General features: G+C 35.5%; 1 pseudogene; it reads left to right on the forward strand.

The window, feature by feature from the left end:
• The window catches only part of LOC107656806 (EF-hand calcium-binding domain-containing protein 6-like), a 36,623-nt pseudogene extending 23,971 nt beyond the window's left edge, over positions 1-12,652 (forward strand).
• The last annotated feature ends 2,599 nt before the right edge of the window (positions 12,653-15,251 follow it).

A 15,251-nucleotide genomic window follows, 5' to 3' on the forward strand; every position in this document is an offset into this window, starting at 1 on the left:
ACTGTTCTGGAACAGTGTTATAAATACAACTTAACCACTGATTTCTAGTTGTGTCCTCTTTTGGAAGGCCAAGCAAAGTAGTTTCGCTTTCACAATGAAACATACAGCGTCTCCACAACATGACGGTGGCGGCAACAACAATACTACAGCGAGAATAAAAGTTACGCCTTCTTTCTTTGTGTGAACATTTGGGCGGTGTTATGCAAATCTTCCCACACAGTGACGTAGACATGTGGGGGCGTGTTTAAACGAGGCGTTTTAGGAGGGCGTGGACGAGTCTTAACATTTATAAAGAATATCTCTTTGGGGTTGAGACTTTAGTCTTTGCAACTTTAGGGATCTTATCTATGCACGAACAGCTTGTAACACTCCAAAGAGAAAGGCAGACTTGAAATCGCATCATATGACCCCTTTAATTGTGTCTCTGTTAAACCTTGGACCAGGTGGGAAAAATTTTAAAAAGATTTGCTATAGCAAACAAAGGGAATGGAAATGTACTACTGGCCTTTTTCTACCCCTTATCTCTGAATATAATTGGGGCATAACAGTACACAAACATGACGGTTTGGTATGTACCTAGGTTTTGACATCACGGTTTGGTATGGTTTTGGTACAGCAGGGGAAAAAAATAAACATTAAATTGCTTTTTTATTATTATTAAACCGTGGTTTACTGAACAAATGTCTCTTTCTTTAAATAAATTCAGTTATAATTACAATTTTCTTAGGAATAAAAATCTAGCCTACCTCCTCTGTGTCACGTTGCACACACACGCGAGGGACGAGGAGACGTTGGAGAATATGTTAACAAGACTTTATTTGCACCAAGGAACCAAGGGAGACGAACACAGGAAGACGTTCTCAGGAAGACGTACAACAGCGGACAGAGAACTTGGGACTGGGAACACATTTTATACACACACACAGGAGGAGGGGATGACGAGACACACCTGGGAGCAATAAAACCAAGGGAAACACCTGGGACAAATGAAATAAACTAATCAGGACAGGAACAGGAAACTAACCAAATAAGGGCATGGGAAGGCACATGGGGAGCAGGACACACACAAAACATGGAACAGAGTCTGACACTCTGCTTATGTTCTAAACTATAGGGAGCCCTTTTACATTAATATAAGGTTACAATTAACAACAGAGCCCAAACTTACATTTAATTACTATTTATTTTAAAATATAATAATAAACACTCACCTTAAACAAAATGTATTCAAACATTTAAATTGCACATAATGCAGTTTTTAACCACTTCTAAATAAAAACATTTCTATTTGTTGTTGAAATATATTCATTTGCACAGTGGCTGTCATAACTTGTTTCATATGTATTCCCTCTGCACATTTACTGCTCAAAAAGTACAGTTGAAGTCAAAAGTTTACATATACCTTGCAAATCTGCGAATTGTTAATTATTTTACCAAAATAAGAGGGATCATACAAAATGCATGTTATTGTTTATTTAGTACTGACCTGAATAAGATATTTCACATAAAAGATGTTTGCATATAGTCCACAAGAGAAAATAATAGTTGCATTTATAAAATGACCCCGTTCAAAAGTTTACATACACTTGATTCTTAATACGGTGTTGTTACCTGAATGATCCACAGCTGTGTTTTTTGTTTAGTGATAGTTGTTCATGAGTCCAATGTTTGTCCTGAACAGTTAAACTGCCTCTCTGTTCTTAAGAAAAATCCTTCAGGTCCCACAAATTCTTTGATTTTCCAACATTTTTGTGTATTTGAACCCTTTCCAACAATGATTGTATGATTTTGAGATCCATCTTTTCACACTGAGGACAGTTGAGGGTTCAAACTCATGAACAACTATCACTAAACAAAACAAAACAAAAACAAAAAAATACAGCTGGGGATCATTCAGGTAACAACACCGTATTAAGGATCAAGTGTATGTAAACTTTTGAACGGGGTCATTTTTATAAATTCAACAATTATTTTCTCTTGTGGACTATATGTAAACATCTTTTATGTGACATATCTTATTCAGGTCAATACTAAATAAACAATAACATGCATTTTGTATGATCCCTCTTGTTTTGGTAAAGTAATTAACATTTTGCAGATTCTGCAAGGTGTATGTAAACTTTTGACTTCAACTGTATATAGATCTGATTAATATATCATCAGTTATTTACTTTTTGATGACCTAGCATGAAAGTAATTTAACTATATTACATTTTTCAAAAGTTTAGTGTATTTTTTATGAATAAAAAAGTGACAGAAAAGACATTTCTAATGTTACAGACAATTTCTATTTAAAATAAATGTTATTCTTTTGAATTGTGTATACCTCAAAGAAATCAGCATATTAGAATGATTTATGAAGGATCATGTAACACTAAAGACTTTGACACTAAATTCAGCTTTGCAATTACAGGAATAATTTGCATTTTAAAATATATTCAGCTAGAAAACAGTTTTTAAATCTTACTAATATTTTACAATAAACAGATATTTTTAAACTGTATTTTTCAAGTAAATGAAGCCTTGGTGAACAAAAGAGATTTATTTAAAAAAATATTTAAAATATCTTACTGATCCTAAACAATTGTATTATATTATATTATATTATATTATATTATATTATATTATACTATATTTATTATATTATATTATATTATTCCCCTTTCAGGTTCCTTTAAGAAACTCAGATCTGGAAATTCATACTTTTATAGAAATTTTTGAGAGGCTAGTAATTGTCTTGAGGTATAGTGCTATTCATGAAAATGAATTTCACACATTACTGTATTCCCTTTGCACATTTACTACTCAAAAAGTATCAAGATCTGAAGAATATATCATCAGTTATTTACTTTTTGATGACTTCCATTATGAAAGATTTAACGATATTCGTGTTTTTCTACTGTAAACATCTGGTAATTAGAAGATTTGTAGAGTTGATCAGCCTCGATTTAGCTCGATTTGTCTGCTCCTCTCTATGGTTTTAAAAGGTTGTTGGGCCCCTCACAGTTTGTGTGGTCCCTATGGTGAGACCGAGAAACCAAGCAGTCATAGGATGGGTAGATGTCAGATCTTCGTGTGGGAACCTCAGACGTCAAAATCCCAGATATCCCACCCTAATCTCCAGCGAAACATTTTGTTTTTCCTCTTTCTCTCTCTTCGGTCCCTCTCTCTCTTTCCTTTCCTCCCTCCACCCATTTAGGGCTTTAATTTTTATTCATGGGGTGTGAAGGGGTTGAGACAGGGGTGTGGGGACAGGATCGGGATGGAAGGGGATAACTCCTTGAGCTGGGTCCAGGGCTCAGACCAGCGCTGCTGACAATGGCCTCAGTGTTGTGCTGGGTGTTGTGAGCAGGCCGTTTGGACATTCTTCCCCTGTCAGTGGAAGCAGATCTGGGAGGTAGCGGTGCCCGGGATTACCATCTCATTAATAGCAGCCATGACTTTTGTTCAAAGAACGACTTGTGTAATGTTGCCGTGTGGATGATGGGTAATCCGCTGAAGCTGCAGCTGTAGGGGAAACTGGACACATACACAAACACACACATTGGGACTATACAATGTGAAATTGTATGAAAGAGGCATTGAAAACATACATAAAATTATAGACGTCGATATTGATAGACAAACTGACCATCAAACAAAAAACAACCTAAAAAGCCATTTTAATATCAAAATTGCATTGCACAAATTATGAGGCAGCTTGACTGGGGAAAGACAGTAGCGGTCAGTGGTCATATATATATATATATATATATATATATATATATACATACAGTATAAGAAATGTATACTTTTATTCAGCAAGGATGCAGTGATTAAATATAATGGTTAAAAAGACAATGTAAAAAAACATTTTTATTTCAAATAAATGCTGTTCTTTTAAACTTTATATACATCAAAAAAGCAGTGTAACTGTTTTCAATATTGATATATTAGATATCATATTAGAATGATTTGTGAATGATTTGTGATCATGTGACACTGAAGCCTGGAGTAATGGCTGCTGAAAAGTCAGCTTTGTCATAACAGGAATAAATTACATTTTAAAATATATTCAAATCGAGAAAGTTATATTAACTTGTAATAATATTTCACAATATTACTTTAGTTTTGACGAAATAAATGCAGCATTGGTAATCATTAAGGAGACTTTTTTCAAAAATATAAAAAAATCTAACCAACCCCAAACTTTTGAACATTTGTGTATTTATTGGATTATATTTATATTTTGGTTGTTGCTGTGTGGATGGTTTCTAGAATGTTTGTTTATGTCAAATCTTAGGACTGATTGCTTGGAAAACTAATAGCACACTTCTTTACAAGTGTATCATTCATATCATACATCAAAGCTGTAATGCTTATTTATTTTGTGGAACTCAAAAGACATTTTGAAGAACATTCCAGATGTTTTTGTCCATACAATGAAAGTTCAGGTCCATACAATGAAACGGGCTTGGAACGACATCAGAGTGAGTAAATGATGACCATTTTTATTTTTGGGTAAATTATCTTTTTAAAGCGAATCTCACAAACACACAGCCATTCTCAGTCCGAGCCCCTGCAGCTCACTCGTGTGGCTCTTGTAGTCTCTTTCACACATTCCTCTCTCCACACACACACGTCTCCTGCTCTCAGATGGTGGCCCAGATTAAACAGAACAATACAGTCCAAACGTGATAAATGTGCATCTACTTATTCCTCTCTTTCACTCCCTCACTCAGTCCATCCATCCTCAGACGAGATGAAATGAAAGCAAAATAAGCAGCCTATTCATTCAGCAGTTATCTCTGTGGGCGTCTCGTCTCTGCGAGTGATGGGACTTTTTCCTCCCTCAAATTCCCTCTTCTTTTAATTTCAAATCCCGCCATCTCCGCTTGTGGAGAACAGTGGGTCAGCAAGGAGTTCAACCGACCCCTCGTCTGTTAAAACAACATGCTGTCTCTCCTCTCTGAAGATCAGTCGTCTGAGGCAGTGAGGTGCTCTGCCAATGACTCTGAATCAGATCTGAACTTGGGTGGCAATCTGAAATACATGTATATTAATCTAAGTAATACAGCATGTAAAAATCTAAATTCAAGAGTCATCGCTCAGTTTGAACTCGCAGAACTAAGCAGATGTGGGGGAGAGCAGTTTTAAAGGCAAATTATACCTTTCCATTATAACACTTTATTTTAAGGTCAATTTCTCATTAGTTGTTGATTAGCATGCATATTAATATCATATTGGCTGTTTATTAGTACGTATAAAGCACACATTAATGCCTTATTCTGTATGACCACGTTCTAGATCCCTTAACCCGACCCAATACCTAAACTAAACAACTACCTTACTAACTATTAATAAGCAGCATAAACTTAACAACTACCTCACTAACTATTAATAAGCAACAAATTAGGAGTTTATTGAGGGAAAACTCTTAAACGTGAATGTGTTCCCTATTCTAAAATGTTACTAAATTTTATTTATTTATTTGTCTGTTTATTTATTTATTTGTAGAAAACTTTTAATTAAAAAGTAAAATGTAACATGAGTAAATGGAGGATTTTACATGATTAAGAATATTGAGGAAAAAAATGTACTTCATTATTTTAAATATTAGAGCATTAAATCAGGTTAAACTGAATTTGTTGCTGCTCTCTAAGAATTTTTCTTTCATATCTATATAAAATTTTGCATACTGCACTAAGTGATATATTCTTCCTGGGGCAAAGTGAAGTTTTTTGATGTCTTGTGATATCAGTAAAAAAAAAACGTATTTTAAGCAGATCATGTTCTAAAACATTAGCAATTTTTTTTTCAGTCTGAGTCTACGTCTAAGATGGATCAATTTACTTAAATGTTTTGAATTTCTTTTTTCAGCTTTACTAGCAAGTCAATTTAAGAACCATGTGCCCCTAATGGGCATAAAAGAGACACACATGTGAAATACCTTGAAGGGCTTATTTTAAAAACAAATGCAAAAGCTGCTAATTTTTGTACAGTTTAGAAATGTATAATAGATATAAAAACTAGCTAGCTTTTTTCAGTTTCTAGTACATTTTTTAATTTTATTATTTTACTATTTATTGCTATTTTATTTGACATTATTACTATTTACTACTAGTTTATTTTATTATTATTATTATTTAATCTTTTTAGTTCTTCAGTTCAAATGAAATGTCATGTCCAAGTGTTCACTTCACTTATAGGGGTAGCTAACATAGAATAAAAAAAAAAATGTAAACTTTATTTTAAATGGAAAATTTTAGCAAGGGAACCACTTTTGAACGAGTTTGAATTTCTGTGGATCTTCAAATTACAGTGGATCTTTAACTCATTCCATTTTTTAGTTTGAGTGTCTGTGAAACGCTAGTGTGTTTATTTGGCTTTACGCCAAAGTCATGTCCTGCTGTGTTAGTTTTGTGGCAGGGCTGTTATACATGGGAGTCCTGCTGAGATGTCCGTGGCTGGGTCACAAGGTCTCTTCCCTCGGCATCCAAGAGGTCCACTAATAGACTCAACCACTGAATATGATGAATTCTCAGTATTTAGCTCTATATTTGTTCTGCTGTGACAAGCAGTTTGGCAAATGGAGACTCACTCTTTGTTTAGTAGCATTTTTCAGGAACTTTTCTCACAGAGCTTTTAGTAAACACTTATTTTACCATACAGTCATGGCCTATTGCTATTCCTGGCTCATTCAGGTCAGCTTAACTGTTGAAAAGAGCAGTCAGTCTTGAGAAAATCCTGAAGGCACGTTCACATTGTCATCGACACAATGCACAAACACAAACATAATGCCTCTTGCAGTCAGTGTCACTGCTGTTTGTCTCTTTGAACTGCTATCAACATTATTTGAAGAGTTTGTGTCTTTAAATCTCACCATCTTTCTCTGTCCCTCCTTCCTATTTCTTCCTTTACACAGTGCGACTAACTCTGCTCTAGCCCGTGACCTCTCAAGCCAGCAGTCCGCCCACCTCGTTCGGACTGTGGCCCTAAGATGGCCCAGACCACTGCCCTAAAGCCTAGGGAGTGGTTGTCCTCTCTTGTGCACAAAAGAGCCACAGCTATCCGCTCAGCCGAGTCCGGCCCCCATCAACCCATCCAAGCGCACAGGGAACACATTAGCCTAGGCTGGGCTTTGTGCATTTGGCTTTTCTCATGTGCTAACACTTCAAGATTGTCAGGTGTCTGCCTGGTTTGACCACTCCAGTTGCTCTCAAAGCGATCAGCGCAGAAAGGCTGTTTCCATGTCAGGTCTTGTAGCTCTCCCTGTCTGCCACTCAAGCGAGAACGGCACAAAGCGGATCGCTCGTTCTTAGGGTTTCTCAGGGCTTCTCTTGTATAATAAAAGATCTAAAAACCAAAGTTATGGCCTCAAAGACTTTTTCTTTTTACTGCTTCTTGCTCCCTCAGGAAAGGAGTTCCCAGCCTCTTCCAGGCAGCCGCCCAGCCTGCCTTGAACCGTGATTCGGGTGAGGAGAAGGCCTCAGAGGACGATCGGAGTGACCATGAGGTACGATCTCATGTTATTTCATAGCAATTGTAAATTCCCAGATGTACAATGCTGATTTCAACCTAACCCGTTCAAAAGTTTAGAGCTGGTAAAATGTCTTAATGTTTTTCAAAGAGTCCCTTATGCTCACTAAGGCTGCAATTATTAGATCAAAAAATGTCATATTATTAATAGTAATATTGTGAGATTTTATTGCAATGTATAACATGTTTTCTCTTTTAATATATTTTACAATGCAATTTATTCCCGTGATGGCAAAGCTGAATTAAAGCAAAAATTTCAGCAGCCATTACTCCGGTCTTCAGTGTCACGTGATCCAGAAATAATTCTAATATGCTGATTTGGTGCTGAAAAAAACATGTTGGAAATAGTTGTCCTGCTTAGTATTTTTGTGGAAACTGTGATAATTGTTTCAGGATTCTTTGATGAATAGAGCAATCAAAAGAACAAGATTTATTTGAAACAGATTTTTTTTTGTAACAATGTAAAAGTCTTCACTGTCACTTTTGATCAATTTAATGTGTCCTTGCTAAATAAAAATATTAATTTCTTAAAAATAAAGCTACTTTTGAATAGTAGTGTAGATTCTCCCAGAAAAAAAACTGTCTAGAACTATCAGAAAAATCTGAAATATCTCTCAGAGATTTATAATACAGGAAAAAACAACTGTGAAGCAGAATTCTATGTCTGTAAAAAATAAATAAATAAATAAATCTTAATAATTATTATAAACCTTAATGTAATAATAATAGTAATAATAATAACATTTATTGTTATTACAGTTTCATGAACATTTTTGTCATATTGTTTAAGGGTACAGTACAAATTACATTACACTATACAGTATATTTTAAACTGAATCCTTTACATCAAGTAAAACTCTTCCAGATCAGTACCATTAATGCACATTTATTGTGTTTCAGCTGTTTAGTCTGGTGAAGAATTTGGTGGCAAATCGCTACAAAGATATGCTAAGAGAGTTTGAAGAACTGGATGAGAAAAACACCAGACGTCTCACTCAGGAGGACATGTACCAGTTACTTAAAAGGTGATGTGCCACTTACACAAAAATATTCCCTTACATTGGTTTTCTTCCATATGCTATAGATTTTATTGTCTGGTCACAATACAAACCTGTAGCGCATAATAGTAATACTAACAGCCTATGTGATGCATGAATATCAAATGATTAATTGATTTGTTTTCAGGCATAGTGTCTTTATTAGTCATTTATTAGTTACTTCAGTTTATAGTCAGTACTTCAGAAGATTATCTGCAGGACATTTATATAGTTGTCTCACACACGCTATTGAAGAATATGCTGGAATGTGAAATGCATTCCTCCTCATTGTCTTTAACACCATGCCAAATCACTGAGTCTTTCTCCACGGTGTTCAATCCTGGGTGTCTCCCAGAGTCAGTGTTTGTGACACAAGCATCCCTTGTGTGTCTCACAAGACCTATGCGGTCCACCCGAGTCTCCCAGCCCTGGGTCTTACAGAGCTCTTGCACTCTTTTGTCTCCTAAGACAATGGCAACGGAAAGCAGGCTTTTCTCTTGGCAAATGATGCCTTAATTGTGCAAGTTAATAACCTACTCTGGCAAATGATGCCTTAATTGTGCAAGTTAACAACCTACTCTTTTTTTTCCCCATGAATAACGATGTGTTTGGTGTACGGAGCCTGAGAGAGCTGTTGGCACGGTGAAGATCTGAGGCTGTTGCTTTTCTATGGTCTACTGCACGCTTGTTTAGGTGTTCCCATGCCTGCTTCACTTTTAGCTACACTGCTGTACTGTCCTATGTATCTCTGTTGCTCAGTTAGTGGTGCTTGCAACCATTACTATTATTATTGCACATATAGTTTTTTAGCCTTAATTATTATACTTGTGACTCGTCCTGCAAAATATTTTTGCTACATAAATAACAAAATTCCAGAGACTTGCATTGAAGGAGGGACCCAGTCATATCTAGAGATCAGAATATCATGGTGGTGTGGTTTTTTTTTTAGTTTCCATAGACTCTTTATAGGGCCAGTGAATAACACCCCAACAACCACTTTGCAACAACCCGGAAAATCCTAGCAACCACAGAGCAACCACCAAAAACACCCTATATTTTACATGGCCAGAAAGCACATATTAATCCGAAAATATAAAATCTATATATTTTTTTATTCTTTTCTTTTGATTTTTTTACATGTAGGTTAATTATTATTTTCAAATATTATTTAAGATAAAATAATTTTTCCCAATATCATAAATGTTTAAATCATGAATTTTGAAGCCTTTAGGCATTATAACATAATATTTGTTTTTTTCATTTTTAAAAATGAATAAAATAATAGATGATAAATTAAAAAGTAAATATGATTTATTTATTTATTTATTTACTAACGATTATTTTTCAATATTAATATTAAATATTCCTGGTATTTTTAAGAAATGTGTTGTTCTTTGCACATGAACTAAAAAATCTTCAGGGGATACTTTTTTATTTCCCTTTTTCTTTTTTTTCTTTAAGTAAATGACTTGGTGCTTATTGGTCATATCACACTAATTTTGATTTTAAAGTTCAATGCATTTTTAAACAAAATTTCATTGCTTAATAATAAAAGATTATACCAAGCTACTCCATAGACGTTTGGATTTCTCTAGACTTTTACACCAGCTTTGAATTTATGCCCCACCAAAAATATCAAAATTAATTAATATGAAATAAATTGCATGATGTTGATTGTGGAAGAAATTTATTCTCGTCATTGCCTGTGTTAATTGCATTTTGCATCATGTAATTGGTCTTTTAGTGATTCAGGCTCTTAGGCTCTTTTACCTGTCATCTATTTTTATATCAACCCTCAACCCTTGTTTCTTTCCTTTAACAACTTGTCTTCTCCATTCTACGCCTCTCCCATATCTTTCTCTTTTCTTTCTTGTCTGTGAACTAAACACGTTTTTGTAGTGACCTGAGTTAAGAGTCCTGAACACTTCCGAACTGTTCTCCCCATTTGAGAAACTCCTCCATTTCTATAAATTATTTATCTATTTATTTACTCTCATCCCTCCCCTCCTTATGCTGTTTTTGCAGCTCTTCCTTTGACCCTTTTGTGATTTCTCTCCCACCCTTTTTTCATTCATTTTCTACATCACCCTCTTTTATCTCTCTATTCATTTTTTGGCTGGAATATGGCGGCAGGCCTAAAAGGAGTCATGGTCTGAATGGGGGGCATCGCGAGTGGATTTGCATAATCTGTGGCGTGGCACTGGTGCACAGACACAGAGAGAGACGGTGCCAACCAGTCCAAGGTGAACTGAACTCTCCTCGCCAGCTCAGAGATTAGTGACACTAACAGGCTTTACAGCAGCCGAGTTCACAGAGGGTTTGACTGACGTATCAGTGCCAACTTCTCTGGCTCCCACAGTGAGCACTGTGTATGTGTGTGTGTGCGTGTGTGTCTGGTGAGAAACTGTTGCTTCTTTGATCGATTCTTACAAGGCAGAGACAAACGCATACGTGTATGTTCACACGTACTGTATCAGTGCCACATATACAATAAGCCCCAAACTGAACTGAAGAAACCTACTGAAGCTCCAGAGAAATTTAGTCTTCTAGATTCAATGTTTAGCAATAACTTAATGATTTTGTTTAAAAAGTGTTTTCAAACTTTCTACCAAATATAAAGATCTAGCACCTGTAAATCAGACTTGAATAATGTGAACTGCTTGGGAGAGCGGGGATAATTGCGTCTTTTCTGTTTTTTTGCTCATTTAAGGTGCGGTCAGATTAGCTAAATTTCACATTGCAAAAAAGGTCCATTGTCTATTGTCAGTAGCGTAGAGATGTATGACGCAAAGCTCACACAGAAGCCAATTTCAAACCAAGCAGCTTTCTGTTGGTCAATGGAGAGAATTTGCGTGACTAACTTGAACCAGTTGCGAAATAAGCACACGATTTCAGATTGCATGGATTCCTATAGAAATTACCAATCCAAATATTTACCGAACAATGGTAAATGTGACCACAGCTTTACACTGAAAAGCCTAAAACAATTAAATAAAACATAATTTATTAAGTACAATTAAAAGTACACAAAGGTCAATGTTACATTCAAAACACATATGCTCTATAAGTGTAACTGTATGTCAATGAATGAAAAAGCTATTAAATATATTTAGTAAAAATATATACTAATATTAGTCAGTACATCAAACATCGTTAAACACTGAATGCATCCTCAGATTATGAAGGGCAGACTTTAATAACAACACCTGGCAAACAAAATGACAAACGTTATGTAACCTTTTTATTTAAATAGATCAGGGTTGTATGATGCAGACGCTGTCAGATCCCCTTATAGTGTGTTTTCTCACAGTACTGTCCTTTCTTTAGGCGTGACACTGTGTTTGTGTATTTGTGTAAGAGAAACTGTTGCTTCTGTGCTGTTGGTTGCCAAGTTTTAGCTTAAATGCAGCTCGAATAAATAAGTTAGGTTAAATGGTACAGTGTTTGCATTCTTCTAAGAATTTGAGGTGTATACTTTACATTCATGAATCCCACTATTCTCTCCCTTTCCCTCTTCCCATCATTTATCCCTCTGTCCTTGTTTGTCATTCTTTCTCTCGCCCTGCTCAGGTTAGAGCTCCATCCTGAGGTAACACGTGGAGAGGTCCGGAGGTTGTGGTCCTCATTGTTCACTCAGCAGGATGGATCTGTGGACTTTCAACAGTTTATACGTCACTTTGGCCCGTCTCCCAAATCCTGCTGTTACCCCAATGCCAAGCACAATCCCCCCAAACGTGGAGACAATGACTTTATGCGCCTCTCCAAAAGACTCAACTGCGTCTCAGATATACTAGTGGATGCTCTACGGGCCAAGGTGGGGGTGTGGAGGAAATACCTCGGGATGGTGTAAAGTTCTTTGAGCTGAGATATGATTATGTTATTTAGACAATTTTATGAAACGGTTTCTCTCTCACAAAAAGGTGGAGTTGTCTGTTTCTGAGCTCTGGACTGAGTTCTCCGAAATGGATTTTTCTGGAACAGGTTTTGTTAGCAGTGATGAATTTAAAGACATCCTTATGAGTCTCTGTGTTCATCTCAGCCAGCATGAGTGTGATCTGTTGGCCAAGAAGTTTGACATCAACCATGATGACAGGTAGATACACTTACATTAGGGAAGACCAAAACAGATAAATAAATAAATCAAGACATCCATGCATAAATAAATATATAAATGGGTGAACAAGGAGATCTGATGATATGATTATCTAACACTTTACTTGAAGCCTTTATATATTTCGCAGTATTAAAGTATTTTAATGCATTAATTATGTCTTGAAATGCACCTAATGCATTTTGATATCATTATACCTGCAACCACATTATACATTATAATGCATTTCTAATAATTATTACACCTTTAGAAAGTATAAAGCATTAAAACATGCATGACAAGCAATTACGGTAATTTCAGATGTAACAAGGAATTTGCAAATATTCAAATGCATTTTATCTTTAGTTACAGTTATTTATGAAAAGATATAATGCATTACAATGTACATCATGAATATCTTTAAAATGTATTAAACAAAAAGGCTTCAAGTGTTACTAAATAAACAAATTTGATGCTTCATTAAACATGTGTTCAAGACCCTTCTTCAGCTTCATGTTTTGTATAGTGCATAATAACGTCTATTTGTGAATAAAATGACTGATCATTTGTGACTAAAACCAACAATGTTTTATCCATTGCAAGTAAACTGGCATGAACAATTGTGGAAGAATATGATCATATTTGTAACACTTTAGTATAGGGACCAGTTCTCACTATTAACTAGTTGCTTTTTGTTTCTAAATACATATTATTGAAGGAGATTTTTGAGATGCAGTTTTATTTTAAAATCTTGTCAAGTAAAATTTGGACTACTATAGGTCTGAGAAGGCTCTCAGGCTGATGTCCTCTGCTTATGTCATTTGTAAAAGTGTCAATCATACTGAGTGAACACGGAAATATGAACCACCACACCACCACGCTGGTGTTTCATGTGCCACCCCACAGTGTCAGATGTGTTTAATTTAGAAAAGACCCGCAGTTTTCTCAACAAAATCGCTTGTGTATTAAGAAAACTTCTGATGAGAAGAAACTTTCTTGGCTGCTTTCTTTGGCATTTTAAGATATTTTACATGACAATAGAATAAAACCCTAAGCCATTTTAGCTCTGCTTCATTTGTTTTGATTCATACTGTGTGATGAAGCTAAAGAACTCTAATTTTACCAGCTTTTCTCCCTCCGCTTAACACAGTGTTCCCTCTGCGGATTTAAACTAATATTGGCTTGTTGGTCACTCAGTGCTCTTTCATCGCTTTCGTCTTTCATGGCATTATCATTTTTCCCATCTGCATGCCCTCTTTGTCTTCTATTCCTCTTCTCTCCTCTATTCCGCACCAACGTTTTGAACACAGTTTGGCAAACAGCTTGTGTTATCCACCCAATCATCCGGTTATCCATCCATGTATCTGTCTGTTCATCCATCAATTACTTGCTCTGACAGTTGGATGACAGGCACCTGCGTTTTTCTTCCCAAAAGTGCTGCTAATGTAGGTGTTTGTGTTGTTCATGCACTAAGACAGATCCTAGATTTCACTTTGGACATCGGAGGGTCTTGGTGAGCTTTGATGCATCCACTATCATCAAAACTTTTTTTATTCAGTTAATTCTTTGAGCAAGGATGTATTAAATTGATCAAAAATTACAGTAAAGTAGGGCTGTCAAAATGGCTGAAAAACTAAATTCGAATTTTGTACATAAATATGATCAATAATTTCAGTTAGGGGAAAAAAAGCTTTTGGCTTCTCTCCTGAGGCCACAAGAGGGCGCATCGAACAAAATATGATGCACGTTTCTTCAAAGCATAATAAAATAAAATTACTATCTTTGAAAAAAAGTGCATAATGTTTACAATAATGTTTATAAACCTTATATAATTAAAATTGCTTAAACAATTAGAAACAAAACAGTTTAATACAAAGGACCGAAAACTAATCACAAAGAGTACTTTCTTAATTTAAAAACATGAGATGCAGTAGGATGGGAAAAAAACGCCATAAAGTCTTCTAATGTTTTTAAAAAGTTGAACTTACATTAATTTTACATGGCTTTCTAAACATGCTTCTCTCTTGTGCAGAGATGTGAGTGCAACGGTGATAGACGTCCCTCTAGAAAATGTGATAAATATGCATTCTGTGTGAACGGTTTGGTTTCGGTTTTGACGTAAACAACATCATCTCCGCATTGATGTTATTTTTCCCCGCAATATTTTAATGCACAACGTAGCTGCGCCGCATCTAGTGGCTTCAACTGGATAGGCTAAGAAAAACATTCAAATTCAATGACACTTACATCGTCGTCGCATCTCGTGCGCCACTGATAAGGCTGCCTGATGCACACCTAAAATTCGAATGCAATGTTTTTGCATTCGAATGTGGATTTTATTTTGAATTCGACGAATTTTAGAAATTCGAATTTTTTTTTTATTATTTTTTTTTTTTTTACAGCCCTAGTAGGTATGCAGGTGTGTTATGCTTGTTGTAGGTCAATGACACTTACATCGTCGTCGCATCTCGTGCGCCACTGATAAGGCTGCCAACGTTTTTGCATTCGAATGTGGATTTTTATTTTAAATTAATAAGTATCGCTTTTTATTTCTCCTCTTTCCTATTACTTGTTTCACTTCTGTTTCAGTTTTTATAACCATTTCT

Source organism: Sinocyclocheilus anshuiensis, unplaced genomic scaffold, assembly GCF_001515605.1.
Source record: "Sinocyclocheilus anshuiensis isolate Anshui unplaced genomic scaffold, SAMN03320099.WGS_v1.1 scaffold85, whole genome shotgun sequence".
Taxonomy (NCBI): domain Eukaryota; kingdom Metazoa; phylum Chordata; class Actinopteri; order Cypriniformes; family Cyprinidae; genus Sinocyclocheilus; species Sinocyclocheilus anshuiensis.